We start from the raw sequence: 15725 nt of genomic DNA, 5'->3' as shown, positions 1-15725 counted from the left end.
TGTCTTAACCAGATGCTATTCACCCCACTGTAACTAGGGATGTCTTCACATGGCACAATTCACCCCTTAGTAACTAAGGATGTCTTTACCAGATGCTATTCTCCCACTGTAACTAAGGATGTCTTTACCAGGTGCTATTCACCCACTGTAACTAGGGATGTCTTCACAAAGCACAATTCACCCACTGTAACTAAGGATGTGTTTACCAGATGCTATTCACACACTGTAACTAAGGCTATCTATATATAGCACAATTCACTCCCAGGTACTAAAGGCATCTTTATAATTCACCCCCTGTACCTAAGGATGTCTTTACCAGATGCTATTCACACACTGTAACTAAGGATGTCTTCACAAGGCACAATTCACCTCCAGTAACTAAGGATGTCTTTTTACCAGATGCTATTCACCCACTGTAACTAGGGATGTCTTCACAAGGCACAATTCACCCCCAGTAACTAAGGATGTCTTAACCAGATGCTATTCACACACTGTAACTAAGGATGTCTTAACCAGATGCTATTCACCCACTGTAACTAAGGATGTCTTCACAAGGCACAATTCACCCCAGTAACTAAGGATGTCTTAACCAGATGCTATTCACCCACTGTAACTAGGGATGTCTTCACAAGGCACAATTCACCCACTGTAACTAAGGATGTCTTTACCAGGTGCTATTCACACACTGTAACTAAGGCTATCTATATATAGCACAATTCACTCCCAGGTACTAAAGGCATCTTTATAATTCACCCCTGTACCTAATGAGGTCTTTTTTTAGGGGACAGCCTATCCCCTGTAACTTACAAGGTCTCTTTATAAGGTGCCATTTCTCCCTTTATAACTCAGGATGTCTTTATAAGGTGCTATTTCACACTGTAGCTAAGTATTTTACTAGGAAACTCTGGTTTTCAGGCTGGCAGCCAAGAAGAAGCGTCATCTTTGCTGTCTGGGATGCCTCCAAATATGGTCATATAGGTGCTTATGAGTGGGTGCAGGTAAGCCTTCAATACTCCTGAAATAGAGGCTGGTCATTTACTTTCCATACTCCTGAATTAGGGGCTGGTCATTTTACTTTCCATACTCCTGAATTAGGGGCTGATTATTTACTTTCAACACTCCTGAATTAGGGGCTGGTCATTTACTTTCCATACTCCTGAATTAGGGGCTGATTATTTACTTTCAACACTCCTGAATTAAGGGCTGGTCATTTACTTTCCATACTCCTGAATTAGGGCTTTTCGTTTACTTTCAACACTCCTGAATTAGGGGCTGGTCTTTTACTTTCCATACTCAGAATTAGGGGCTTTTTACGTTTACTTTCAACACTCCTGAATTAGGGGCTAGTCGTTTACTTTCCATACTCTGAATTAGGTGTTGGTCATTTTACTTTCCATACTCTGGAATTAGGGGCTAGTCGTTTACTTTCAACGCTCCTGAATTAGGGGCTGGTCGTTTATTTTCAACACTCCTGAATTAGGGGCTAGTCGTTTACTTTCCACACTCCTGAATTAGGGGCTAGTCGTTTACTTTCAACACTCCTGAATTAGGGGCTAGTCGTTTACTTTCAACACTCCTGAATTAGGGGCTGGTCGTTTACTTTCAATGCTCCTGAATTAGGGTCTGGTCTTTTACTTTCAAGACTCCTGAATTAGGGGCTGGTCTTTTAGTTTCCACACTCCTGAAATAGGGGCTGGTCGTTTACTTTGTAGAGAGGGGAAGAGTAAGAAATTGGTACATTGTTGAGTGGAGAAAGGACATGAAAACATACTACATGAAATGGGGAAGCAGCAAATATAATAAAACAGCCCTACAACCAACACTCACCAAATAATAAATATATACCCTCTATTGAGAACAAACATTATACTCTTTAAGTGTGTGTAAGCACAATTCTTCCAAGAAGGTACTTACTGCCATATCTACATTGGAACTTTCAATAGAAGTTCCAGTAACTGACACAATCCCTGAAATCTTCAACAGGAGCTGGCAGAAATTCTGCAACAGTGTCTGACATGAGTTGTCTCCCTTATCACACACACCCCTTTTCCAGAACTTTGCATGCCCTTCAAGGCTGGGAAGCATCACTACCTATCATGTTTAGTGAAACAACTGGAGTTAAAGCTCCATTACAGTTCCTGAAACAACCCTTTGTGTCTGTTATGTAATTGTGTTCCTGTTCCCATTGTCAGGAGTATGAGAAGCAGCTTGGATATGGTGCCGTCACTTACATCAACCTGGACTCTGCTGTGCGAGGTAATGACACCCTGCTATCTGTCCACAGTTGCTGCTAGTCAGTTCTGTGATACAATCTGAAGAACCCTGAGGATGCATCAAGCTGAAGTTGCCATGGCAACCAAATTTTATGTTGGAAGATCAATATAACTGATTTCAACTTTTCCTGAACACTGACCATTTTTATTGATTTGAGTGCAGAAACTAAATTACTTTGGCCTGAACAATCTTTATTATCCATTTAATGTGTCAAAGGTTAGAGGCAAAATAGGAAAACTACATTTTCAATTAAATACTAATTATCTTGCTCAATTTTACAAAACTTTTGGTATACTGTAATGTAAACAGGAAATTGCACGGTCAAGACTACCGGTGTATGTCTGAAAGGCATTGTTGCATGCTTTGTGAAAATTGTAACAGTCACATGGTGTATTCTATATTCAGGCAACTACAGCTTCTATGCCGAGGCGAGCCCACTGTTGTATGACGTCATCTATGATGCCACGATGACAGTGTCGCTGGACGGAACGCCTGTCTACAATAGCTGGAAAACTCTCCTGCCGGGCATCAAGGACAAGAACAGGCCGCTGTGAGTTGGCGCTCCAGTCATCGTTAAATAACATGTAAAACAAACACTATGTTATTTTCAGGAAATATCCAGCCTCATAGAGGTGCCAGTATCTTCCAAATATTCTTGCAATAGGATGTATAGAATGTATTGTTTAAATTGCTTAATTAATATTCAGATGATCCAGTCCAGTCACTTGCCATGTGTATATTTGTTTATTGACATATTTCTACATTATCTCTCTCTATATATTCTCATGTACCACCACTGGTTGTTGAGAAATAAACTTATCTGTCTGTCTGTCAGCAGATTTAGTAAATTCGTTTGAAACTCCATCTCCAGTGTCAAGTTGTTATCATCGGAAACAAAAAGGGGAGAGTACTCTTGAAGGAATGTTGATTCATTCAGTGCAGGTAAATTAAGCCTTGCTGAAATAGGATATTTGTAAATCTTCCTCCTAACAGACTGCACACTTCAGGAGCTTATCACTTGTATATATTTTTGCAGCATTAATGACCTTGTCGGAGACAGTGATGCATCACCCTTTGCATATCATGTGGGCGTCCCTAGCATAGCTCCAGCATTTACCTACGACATAAAGGTAATATATGTACTTAGACATATATAATATATAGCATAGCTCCAGCATTTACCTACGACATAAAAGTAATATATGTACTTAGATATATATAATATATAGCATAGCTCCAGCATTTACCTACGACATAAAGGTAATATATGTACTTAGATATATATAATATATAGCATAGCTCCAGCATTTACCTATGACATAAAGGTAATATATGTACTTAGATATATATAATATATAGCATAGCTCCAGCATTTACCTACGACATAAAGGTAATATATGTACTTAGATATATATAATATAAAGCATAGCTCCAGCATTTACTGATGACATAAAGGTGATATATGTACTTAGATATATATAATATAAAGCATAGCTCCAGCATTTACTGATGACATAAAGGTAATATATGTACTTAGGTATATATAATATAAAGCATAGCTCAAGGATTTACTGATGACATAAAGGTAATATATGAAATTGGACAAGTATATGACATATAGCATAGCTCCAGCATTTACTGATGACATAAAGGTAATATATGAACGTAGACAAGTATATGACATATTGCATAGCTCCAGCATTTACTGCAACCCATGCTTGCCACAAAAGGCGACTATGCTTGTCGTAAGAGGCGACTAACGGGATTGGGTGGTCAGGCTCACTGACTTGGTTGACACACGTCATCGGTTCCCAATTGCGCAGATCGATACTCATCCTGTTGATCACTGGATTGTCTGGTCCAGACTCCATTATTTACAGACAGCCGTCATATAGCTGGAATATTGCTGTGTGCGGCGTAAAACTAAACTCACTCACTCACTCATGTTCTAACATCGTTAATGCAGAACTAAGTACAAACAATCCTGTTGTAGACCCATCCGAACCTGCCAACGTACCCTGCCTACAGCACCCTGGAGGATGACAGCGAGTATCTGAAGACTCTCATCGACCCCGACTTCAAGCTGCACATTACCCTGACACAGATCGTCACTGACCTGCTTCTGAGACTGTCCGACAGCGCTATACTGCCCTTCAACGTCAGCAACTACGAGCTCATCTTCAGGAAGGGCAAGATGGAGCTTGACCCATACATGGGAGACATCGATAGTGCCAAGATTAAAATCAGTGCGTTGTCATGCCCAGACTTGATCTTTGTTGTGTATAGTTCATGTTGGGAGAAATGTCTGAAGAAAATTTGGCTTTTCTTGTCAAACATGTTTATCTCATTCAGTGACTTGACAAAAATTTTCACTTGTTGCAGACATTTGTTTGAATTTTAATGTTAGCAATGGGAATAGCACACATGCAGATGCGATACATGTCCGTAGTGGTCACTAGTCATGAGAATACTTGTTGACCCTCGCTCAACTAAAAGATGGGTGATGCATCAGTGTGTCTTTATAACTCATGCAGTTTGTACATGTTTAACTATAGGAAGGTACGGTGGATGTGTGTTGGTGTGAGTGGGTCAACCAGTTTGTATATGTTTAACTATAGGAAGTGACAGTGGATGTGTGTTGGTGTGAGTGGGTCAACCAGTTTGTATATGTTTAACTATAGGAAGTGACAGTGGATGTGTGTTGGTGTGAGTGGGTCAACCAGTTTGTATATGTTTAAACTATAGGAAGTGACAGTCGATGTGTGTTGGTGTGAGTGGGTCAACCAGTTTGTATATGTTTAACTATAGGAAGTGACAGTGGATGTGTGTTGGTGTGAGTGGGTCAACCAGTTTGTATATGTTTAACTATAGGAAGTGACAGTTGATGTGTGTTGGTGTGAGTGGGTCAACCAGTTTGTATATGTTTAACTATAGGAAATGACAGTCGATGTGTGTTGGTGTGAGTGGGTCCAACCAGTTTGTATATGTTTAACTATAGGAAGTGACAATTGATGTGTGTTGGTGTGAGTGGGTCAACCAGTTTGTTTATGTTAAACTATAGGAAATGACAGTCGATGTGTGTTGGTGTGAGTGGGTCAACCAGTTTGTATATGTTTAACTATAGGAAATGACAGTTGATGTGTGTTGGTGTGAGTGGGTCAACCAGTTTGTTTATGTTAAACTATAGGAAGTGACAGTGCATGTGTGTTGGTGTGAGTGGGTCAACCAGTTTGTTTATGTATAACTATAGGAAGTGACAGTCGATGTGTGTTGGTGTGAGTGGGTCAACCAGTTTGTATATGTTTAACTATAGGAAGTGACAGTTGATGTGTGTTGGTGTGAGTGGGTCAACCAGTTTGTATATGTTTAACTATAGGAAGTGACAGTTGATGTGTGTTGGTGTGAGTGGGTCAACCAGTTTGTATATGTTTAACTATAGGAAGTGACAATCGATGATGTGTTGGTGTGAGTGGGTCAACCAGTTTGTATATGTTTAACTATAGGAAGTGACAGTCGATGTGTGTTGGTGTGAGTGGGTCAACCAGTTTGTATATGTTTAACTATAGGAAGTGACAGTCGATGTGTGTTGGTGTGAGTGGGTCAACCAGTTTGTATATGTTTAACTATAGGAAGTGACAGTTGATGGATGTTGGTGTGAGTGGGTCAACCAGTTTGTATATGTTTAACTATAGGAAGTGACAGTTGATGTGTGTTGGTGTGAGTGGGTCAACCAGTTTGTATATGTTTAACTATAGGAAGTGACAGTTGATCTGTGCTGGTGTGAGTGGGTCAACCAGTTTGTATATGTTTAACTATAGGAAGTGACAGCTGATGGATGTTGGGTGTGAGTGGGTCAACCAGTTTGTATATGTTTAGCTACAGGAAGTGACAGTTGATGTGTGTTGGTGTGAGTGGGTCAACCAGTTTGTATATGTTTAACTATAGTAAGTGACAGTTGATGGATGTTGGTGTGAATGGGCCAACCAGTTTGTATATGTTTAAGTATAGGAAGTGACATTGTGGATCAACCAGTTTGTATATGTTTAACTATAGGTGACAGTCGATGTGTGTTGGTGTGAGTGGGTCAACCAGTTTGTATATGTTTAACTATAGGAAGTGACAGTTGATGTGTGTTGGTGTGAGTGGGTCAACCAGTTTGTATATGTTTAACTATTGGAAGTGACAGTTGATGGGTGTTGGTGTGAGTGGGCCAAAGAGTTTGTCTCAGATGTCCCCATAACTTGCTCTGAACATTTGAGTTTGTATTCAGACCTCACAATGTATTAATAATTGATCATTTAAAACCTATTATTCTCTCATATAACCCAATCTGTTTTGTTTTCAGATGTGCTGTATGCTGGAATTCAAAACTTCACTGATTCCGCACACATTTTTCATAAACGTTTTACATCTATTGATAAAACAAAAATAACGTAAGTACTGATTATATTTGGACTGTATACCATTGAGCAATGCCTACTAATCATTGACTCTGTAACACTGAACATATTTGCCTGTGTACACAGTGTTCTGGCAAGGTCCAGCATGCCTACAGCCTGTGGCTACTGTATCGTGCATAGCTAGTTCCTATAGAAACAATGAATGAAATCAAGTCCAAATCATTATGACAGGCAGAAAAAAATGTCCTTAGAGACTACTTGAAATTACAGCTTGTTCAGCTTGACCTGAGCTACTCTACATATGCATGACCAGGGAGGTCAGTTGGCACAAACGGCAGGTGGACATTAAATAGGGGAGCAGAGAATGTTATTAATGTTGCATTCGTGTGAAGCATGCATACATAGATTCATTACAGAACTTGTTCCGGAAAACAATCATTTCACGTTTTAATTGAATTGTTGAAACAGTCATATGCTATCTAGTTTGGTTTACCTACTTTACAATGTACAGACGTCAGTTACTTTTACAATCTGATTCACTCTCGCTATCACTCTCTACACCCAGTTCAATTATCACTTTTTCTATTTCCTGTTCAACTGCAATATTTCTGTCCCAGTAGTCGCTTTCCAAGTGTTCAACATGGGCACAGCAATCAGTCCACTCGTTTACACCAACCAATCAACTGACAAAGTTACCCCTTCACAATAATAGACCCAACCATTTGTAACATGCAATTAATTAGTATTCACTTGATCAGGTCAAGCTGGACAAGCTGTAAAGTGTCAACGTCACCAATATTCCCTATGCATGTGTGTAGTGCTACTGTATACAGCACCTCCAAACTCTAGGACCCGTAAAGATCCGGGTTAGAATTGATCTTCAGTAACCCATGCTTGTCGTAAGAGGGGATCGGGTTGTCAGGCTCGCTGACTTGGTTGACACACAACGTCGTATCCCAATTACATAGATCGATGCTCATACTGTTTATCACTGGATTGTCTGGTTCAAACTCGATTATTTACAGACCGTCGCCATATAGCTGGAATATTGCTGAGTGCGGCATAAAACTAATCTCACACACTCACTCACTCCAGGTTGTAAGACTGTAGATTGTGCTTTGGTGTAAAATTTTACAGACATGAAGTTTCTTCCATAAAATGTTCGTCGTTTCACCAAATATTTGCTGTATTTTTGTCTTGAGGAGTATATAACAAGTACCATGAGGTTCATAGCCAATCCCCATCTTTTCACAAGCATGATGCATGCATGTAATGTTCAGAGCACCTTCACATTGCTTCTGTCATTATGACATTTATCATTATCATTATTATTATAGGATATTTATATGGCGCACATATCCAGGAAACTAGTACATGCTCAAGATGCTGGTATTTTTTCCCCTCAATCATAGCATGTCAACCTCAACGGCACATCATATTATCAATCTCAACTCCCTGGGAACATACAACTCTTGCATCCACTAGGCGCACCGAGTTAATGTGGCTTTTCTCATGCTAATGAGGTACCCATTCACAGCTGGGTGGACTGGGACAGTACACAGTACTTTGTCCAAGTTCACAGACTGACTGACTGACTGACTGACTGAGTTTAGTTTAACGCCGCTTTTAGCAATATTCCAGCAATATCATGGCGGGGGACACCAGAAATGGGCTTAACACCATTGCTGTACCATCAACTAGGTGTTTGCATGTATTCATGTGGCCAACATCTGGTCATATACCAACGGATTCTTTGTGGGTTCTTGTAAGTGAACAGGGTTGTGTACTGTACACTAGGGGTTGTGACAACACTGAAAGAGTCTGCACACAAAGATGACTCCAAGGTTTTTACACCTGGTCACAGGTGGGCTCAATCCCAACACGCTGGATGACTAGCCTGGCGCCTTAGACAGTTCGCCCACCATTTCCTCGGATCTACAGCACATTATTTTTCATCCAGAATGGCCAGTGAACAAAAGATGCAGTGAACAAAAGATGCTTTTCTCTCCTAAAGTTCCAGTATCTGTGACCTCTGAACCCACTCTGGATAATATTTGTTCTGTTTCAGCGAATTTGCTTTGCACAAGATGAATGATCAAGTTATACAGCTGTCGCGTGCCTTCATAGCACAGCAGGGCTTTCCAGGGCATCCACAATACAGGTACAGTTGTCTCATAGCACAGGAAGAGTTGTCTCATAGTACAGGTAGATTTGTCTCACAGTATAAGTAAAGATATCTACTAGTACAAGTAGATGGTACAGGTAGAGATATTTCATAGTACAGGTAGACTTGTCTCATAGTACAGGTAGAGATGTTTCATAGTACAGATAGACTTGTCTCACAGTACAGGTAGAGATGTCTCATAGTACAGGTAGAGATGTCTCATAGTACAAGTAGAGGTGTCTCATAGTACAAGTAGAGGTGTCTCATAGTAAAAGTAGAGGCGTCTCACAGTACAGGTAGAGATGTCTCATAGTACAAATAGAGGTGTCTCACAGTACAGGTAGAGGTGTCTCAAAGTACAGGTAGAGATGTCTCATAGTACAAGTAGAGGTGTCTCATAGTACAAATAGAGGTGTCTCATAGTAGAAGTAGAGGTGTCTCATAGTACAAATAGGGTGTCTCATAGTACAGGTAGACTTGTCTCATAGTAGAAGTAGAGGTGTCATATAGTACATATAGAGGTGTCTCACAGTACAGGTAGAGATGTCTCATAGTACAGGTAGAGATGTCTCATAGTACAGGTAGAGATGTCTCATAGTACAGGTAGAGATGTCTCATAGTACAAGTAGAGGTGTCTCATAGTACAGGTAGAGATGTCTCATAGTACAAGTAGAGGTGTCTCATAGTACAGGTAGAGATGTCTCGTAGTACAAGTAGAGGTGTCTCATAGTACAGGTAGAGGTGTCTCATAGTACAGGTAAAGATGTCTCATAGTACAAGTAGAGATGATGTCTCATAGTTCAGGTAGAGATGTTTCATAGTACAGGTAGAGATGTCTTATAGTACAGGTAAAGATGTCTCATAGTTCAGGTAGAGATGTCTCATAGTACAGGTAGTGATGTCTCATAGTACAAGTAGAGGTGTGTCATAGTACAAGTAGAGATATTTCATAGTACAAGTACAGTTGTCTCATAGATCAGATAGAGATGTCTCATAGTACAGGTAGAGATGTCTCATAGTACAAGTAGAGGTGTCTCATAGTACAAGTAGAGGTGTCTCACAGTACAGGTAGAGATGTCTCATAGTACAAGTAGAGGTGTCTCATAGTACAGGTAGAGATGTCTCATAGTACAAGTAGAGGTGTCTCATAGTACAGGTAGAGGTGTCTCATAGTACAGGTAAAGATGTCTCATAGTACAAGTAGAGATGATGTCTCATAGTTCAGGTAGAGATGTTTCATAGTACAGGTAGAGATGTCTTATAGTACAGGTAAAGATGTCTCATAGTACAGGTAGTGATGTCTCTGAACACAGGTAAATTTGTCTCATAGTACTGGTATATTTGTTCCGAAAAAGTACGCAAAATCCACTGACAAATATCTAAGCATGAACTAAACAGAAAAATGTTTTCAATTTTAATTGAACTTTAGAAATTCATAGCAAGTGTTTGTTTCAGGAACGTGTTAGTGTCTCCTCACCCCGAGAACCTGAACGATGAGACAGTGTTCCCAGGGTTGATCTGGGGAGCCATCGAGGGGCGGAGGACTGGCAACTGGGACATGTTCCGACACCAGCTGTCGGTACTACTGGTGTGTTTCAGGCAGGCCAGAGACATTTTGACAGAAGATATTATCTCCGCCATTGTGAGAGCTCCATGAAGGGAGATAACTTGTGACTATGCAGGGGAGGGTGGTGCATCTTGCCATAGACGCTAGCTGTATATATACCATAACATTCCCTGTAAGGTGTGATGTAGTTCTAGACAGGCAGCTTCTTATTGGATTATATCACAGGTGGCATTGAATATCTAGTGTTTGGGCATGTACATGTAAGTGATATGCCCTGATCAAGGATATACTTCATCAATCATTTTAAAGGATTCAATTGTCAGCAATCCTGGACAGTGAAAACATTTGCCTGCCAAGCATATGATATATATACAGATATATATTTGTTGACATTCCCTGAATTTGGCGAGTAATCCATGGTTTTGGGCCTGTGGAGACTACATGATGGCCCTGATAATGGATGTTATGTTCTGTGGATGGCTGCCTTGAGAGCAGGTTTTCTTCATGATTTGACTTTGTGAATCTTGGTGTTGGGCTCCACAAACAAGGACTTTCTGCAGCAGTGTTTCACTATATTGTAACTCACACCATCAGGTGTTAAATATCCATGTATTGGGCTGGTGACTTTTTAAAGATGGTCCCTTGTAAAGGACATTGTATTTATTCATTACTTCCCAGCAATGATCGGCAGTGTACATATGAACAGAGGATATGTCACTTACACAGCTGAATGTGGATGTTCGGAGCTTTTGAACAAGTTTAAGGTATCTCTGGGTGTTCAGACAAAGTGACTGATTTCCTGTGATCCTGCTGGTGTTGATTGGAAGAAGTAACAGACTTACCAACCTCATGCACAGATGTAAGATGTGTGATGTCAGCATCCTTTGAGCTGAGTTAGATGTGTGATGTCAATATCAGTCAAGCTGTATCAGATGTGTAATGCCAATGTCACTTGAGCTGTATAAGATATGTGATACCAACATCATCTCAGCTGTATCAGATGGGTGATGTAAACATGACTTCAACTGTATCAGATGGGTGATGCAAACATGACTTCAGCTGTATCAGATGGGTGATGCCAACTTCACTTCAGCTGTATCAGATGGGTGATGCAAACATCACTTCAGCTGTATCAGATGGATGATGCAAACATCACTTCAACTGTATCAGATGGGTGATACCCGCATCACTTCAGCTTTATCAGATGTGTGATACCCACATCATTTCAGCTGAATCAGATGAGTGATGCCCGCATCATTTCAGCTGTATCAGATGGGTGATACCTTCATCACTTCAGCTGTATCAGATTGGTGATGCAAACATCACTTCAGCTGTATCAGATGTTTGATGCCAACATCACTTCAGCTGTATCAGATGGGTGATGCCTACATCACTTCAACTGTATCAATTGAGTGATGCCAACATCTACGCATACATACCTATCAGTCAAAAGCATCCCAAATGGAGGACATTGTGTGATACCCTATTGCACATCAAATTGTGCTGATATTGTTGGGAAGAACGCATTCTGTAGATACATCATGAAGTCATTATTTAGACTTTGAATGAAATGTAAATACTGATCTGATATATATACAAGTTTTGTGATATCAGTGTACCTTAAACTGTCCTCTGCATCCCATGTTTGAAGAAATCCGTCAGAAAGCATATACTTTGGTTCTGTTTGTTGTCTTGTTATTTCAATTTAGCCTTCTGTAATCCCACTGACTTCCTGTAACTTCTTCCATGGGACGTTTACAGCCATAGCAGAAAGGAAGACTGTGGTTTACTGCTGTGTTCCTGGTGTGATCTGTAGAATGGAGCTCATCGCACTTGAAACCAGAAAATCTATCAGCCAAAATTTTTACCAAAGAATGAGACCTTCCAGATTTAGATGTATGTATTTGTTGTCCAAAAGGCCTTCAAATCTCTTGTCATGTTTAGATTCTTGACTGTACTGTTGCTCATTGATGTCATGATGTCCTCTGACATTTTCTGGAAATGGCATCATGGATGTTACGGTGTCCTCTGAAACTCTCTGGAAATGTAGACACTGATGTCACGACATCCTCAGAAACTCTCTGGAAATGTAGACACTGATGTCACGACGTCCTCAGAAACTCTCTGGAAATGTGGACACTGATGTCACGACGTCCTCAGAAACTCTCTGGAAATGTAGTCATTGATATCATGAAGTCCTCTGGATCTCTCTGGTAATGTACTGAAGTATTGGATTGATAACACCGTGAAGAACAGAGTTTACTGTGTAAAACTGCAGTCGCTCACCTCTTCAACAAGATGTGAGAAGACATTTAGTTTGTCATTGCCATCATATTACTCATTTCAGACTTCCAGAAATACTTTAAATGTTTTGTGTTGATCCAGAATATGAAAAAGTGAATTATGCTTCTTTCTGTAATATCAGTACCTGCTTTCAGTAATGAAAAACTATTTACAACAGGCTGGTAGGGGAAGTGTCTTTACTTTGAACATGAAGGCTTGGAATGAAACATCCCAGAATATGACTAGATTGCATGACTGATGGCAAAAATCCTTTCCAATGACTCTGTACATCACCATATTGAACCAGATAAAGGATGAGAATGTCTGAAATAATGCTAACTACTTTACAATCTGCTAATTCAGCACTACCTTTTTCCACTTTGTGTCTTTCATAAACTCCAACATGGAGGTGTCTGTTCTGTGTATGTATGTCTGTACTCATACTATCTGTATTTTAAACATTCTCGTTGCATAATGATACTTCTTGGTAGATTTGATCTGAACCCTGACTGCAGATGCAGACAGTAGAGTATCAGAAGAAATATGTAAGAACATTCAAAGAAGTCATATTAAGGATATCTGTGTAAGAAGTATTCGAGTATTAACCCCATGTTCGAAGTCCCATAGATCTTCCGCTCCTGCTTGATAACGCTAGATTCTATCTGTGAGAAGTCTACATTTCTGGAAACTGTTAAGCCACCAATTCATGGCTAACACTTACCGTATATTACCGTAGATAAGCCGACCCTATAGATAAGCTGACCCCCATTAATTGATTAGACAAGCCTAAGGCCATGCGCATTCTTGGATATTCTCATCTCATTTTAACAGTCTGTTAGTCTGACAATATGCCTCATTTTCACTTGTTACATCAGAACCTTCACATGTACACAATATATGGAAAATAATAAAGAACTTCAGATTCTGATTAATGATGAAATTTGCTGTACAGGTACTGACCGTATCATCCAAGATCTGATATTCTGTGATTGGTTGTTTTCAGCTCTACCATATATCTTGTTTGTTATCATGGTTTTCACATAGAAATCCAGAAATTGTTCCCGATGATGCTGTTTCATGCATAATTGTTTTCACTAATTTTATCATGTTTTATGATGGAAGAACCTATTTGCTAGTCTTATTTCATTTATGTGATTGCAGCATTTGGTTATTCCGCCATGATAATGAAATCAAAGTATAACAAAGTGGGATAGATTTTTTATACCATGATATTTCATACATTTAGCATAATAAAGATCATAACATGTCATCTCAAGATCCTGTTTCGCAAGGTACATTCTTCATCTGCTATATGGACGTTGTTTCATGAGATATGACAATAAAAGTCATTGTCATGTCTCCTGACAAGACCTTCTTGGAATCATGGTATCATGCTCATTTCTCCTGCAATGATGACCTTGTTTCGTCATCAGTATCTGTGGTTGATGGCATGGTTCTTCATTCATTCAGCATAATTGGGATCAGCAGTCATTATGTCATGTTGCCTGTTATCAAGAAACCTATAGGTGTGTTCCTTGAGGTAACCAAGCTCCCAAGTTCTTCCAATTTTTGTACTAGTAAAGGTGATTGGTCAAGTAGATTTGTATTTACATTCATGTGAAATATGCTTTTTCGTAAAAATATTTCCAGTTCAATTATTTGTGGATTTGGTTGGGGATATTTCTCTGTAAAGTGTTAATAACTTTTAAAAGTATTTGCTGACGTGTGCTTGCTTGACTAGAAATGTTGAATTTATGTATAATTCATTCTATTACCGGATTATTCTGCAAACAGGTATCAAAGGGTGATGCAGGTTTTCAGAATACGACCCTAAACCCTCATCAAGCTGGGGTGGTGGGGTAGCCTAGTGGTGAAAGTGTTCACTCATTACGCAGAAGGCCCAGGTTTGATTCCCCACATGGGTACAATGCGTGCAGACCATTTCTGGTGATGTTGTTTGAATATTGCTAAAGGGGCTTAAAACCATACTCACTCACCCACTTCAAGCTTGATCTAATATTTGGTGAGGAACTTGATGATGAGTCATCTATACACCACAGGTATAGTTCTATTTGATAACTGATCAGTTTTCCCATCTACAAAGCGTTAAGTAACGTTACGACCTGTTGTAACTCTATAGATTATCATAGGCGTATGAATGTCGTAGCACTCTGAACATTTTGTGGATCGGGACCCACGGTATCATTTGACACAGAGGACAGAAGTTCTGAAACTTGATACCAATTTATCATGATGTATGGATATTGACCCCTCTGTTTTATGTGATGAGATCTCCCCTCCTTTTTACTTTTTAGTAATCATGTTTATCTCCATTCTTTTACCAATGTTGTGTTACTGCCTTTGTCTTTTGTTAGCATTCAGATGGCTTTTGAAAATAATATTTCTTGCTTTTTTATATGAACAAATTGTGAATAAATATTCTGGTTAGAAATATATGTTGTTTATACTGTTGGATGATTCCTAGTGTGAGTGGTGGGTGCTCTTGTAGGGGTCACGGCATACTCACCCATTTCCATGGACATCTAGGCTATATTTTTATGTAAGTACATCGTGTCCTGGTATAACTGTATATCTATACCTATTTATTGAAGTAATACTGAAATGCTGAAAATGAAAGTATGAACACAACATCTTCCATGAAGTTATAACAGGACATAAAATTCTGAAAATGAAAGTGTCAATACATCTTCCATGAAGTAAGACCAGGACATGAGATTCTGAAAATGAAAGTATCAACACGAAGTCTTCCATGAAGTTTTACAAGGACACACGATTCTGAAAATGATGAAAGTATCAACACAAAATCGTCTTTGAAGTAATACAAGGACACGAGATTCTGAAAATGAAATTATCAACACAAAATCTTCCATGAAGTTATACAAGGACACAAGATTCTTAAAATGATGATAGTATCAACACAAAATCGTCTTTGAAGTAATACAAGGACACGAGATTCTGAACATGAAAGTATCAACACAATATCTTCTTTAAAGTAATACCAGGACACGAGATTCTG

The 15725-nt window shown here is 39.4% G+C and overlaps 1 pseudogene; it reads left to right on the top strand.

Moving 5' to 3' along the window:
* Positions 1–15140, top strand: part of LOC124276709 — a 39758-nt pseudogene extending 24618 nt beyond the window's left edge.
* The last annotated feature ends 585 nt before the right edge of the window (positions 15141–15725 follow it).

The sequence above is a fragment of the Haliotis rubra genome, unplaced genomic scaffold (assembly GCF_003918875.1).
Source record: "Haliotis rubra isolate DU_JTF1 unplaced genomic scaffold, ASM391887v1 Scf2116, whole genome shotgun sequence".
NCBI lineage: Eukaryota > Metazoa > Mollusca > Gastropoda > Lepetellida > Haliotidae > Haliotis > Haliotis rubra.
Note: the sequence above shows the minus strand (reverse complement) of the source record. Positions and strands in the feature narration are given on the sequence as shown.